The 752-nt window shown below is 50.0% G+C and overlaps 1 pseudogene; it reads right to left on the bottom strand.

Moving 5' to 3' along the window:
• Positions 1 to 230: 230 nt before the first annotated feature.
• LOC127484574 (U2 spliceosomal RNA) lies at positions 231 to 382 on the bottom strand (annotated as a pseudogene).
• Between the last annotated feature and the right edge of the window lie 370 nt (positions 383 to 752).

Below are 752 nucleotides of genomic sequence, written 5' to 3'. Positions count from 1 at the left end.
ACACTAAATTCCATAAATGTGTGCAATTATTATGTGTTCATCAAACATTTTAAAAAATTGGGGCAGCATTTGGCCTAGTGATGAAGATGCCATTTAGAACGTCCACACCCCACATCAGGAGGTACTTGGCTCCTGACTCCAACCTTCTTCAAATGGAAGCCTGGGGAAGCAGCTGTGATGGCTTGTGGGTTTCTGCCACCCATGTTGGATTGAGTTTCTATGTCCCAGTTTGGGGCATGGCCCAGCCCCAGCCATCACAGGCATTTGGAGAGTGAACCAGCAAATGGGAGCTTTATTTCTCTGTCTCCCTCTCAAATTAAAAAAAAAGTGTTTTCACTAAAATATTCTTCACTTGATCTTAGCCAAAAGGCTGAGAAGTGATCAATAAAATATTCTTAAAAAACAATTAATGGTAAAAATAAATACATGGGAGACCGGCGCTGTGGTGCAGCAGGTTAAATTCCTGGCCTGGGCTGGTGCCACAGCTCACCAGGCTAATCCTCCATCTGCGGCGCCGGCACACCGGGTTCTAGTCATGGTCGGGGTGCTGGATTCTGTCCCAGTTGCCCCTCTTCCAGGCCAACTCTCTGCTGTGGCCCGGGAGTGCAGTGGAGGATGGCCCAGGTCCCTGGGCCCTGCACCTGCATGGGAGACCAGGAGAAGCACCTGGCTCCTGGCTTCAGATTGGCATAGTGCACCGGCGGTGGTGGCCATTTGGGGGTGAACCAACGGAAGGAAGACCTTCTCTCTCT

Source organism: Oryctolagus cuniculus, chromosome 17 (assembly GCF_964237555.1).
Source record: "Oryctolagus cuniculus chromosome 17, mOryCun1.1, whole genome shotgun sequence".
In the NCBI taxonomy this organism is placed as follows: Eukaryota; Metazoa; Chordata; class Mammalia; order Lagomorpha; family Leporidae; genus Oryctolagus; species Oryctolagus cuniculus.
Note: the sequence above shows the minus strand (reverse complement) of the source record. Positions and strands in the feature narration are given on the sequence as shown.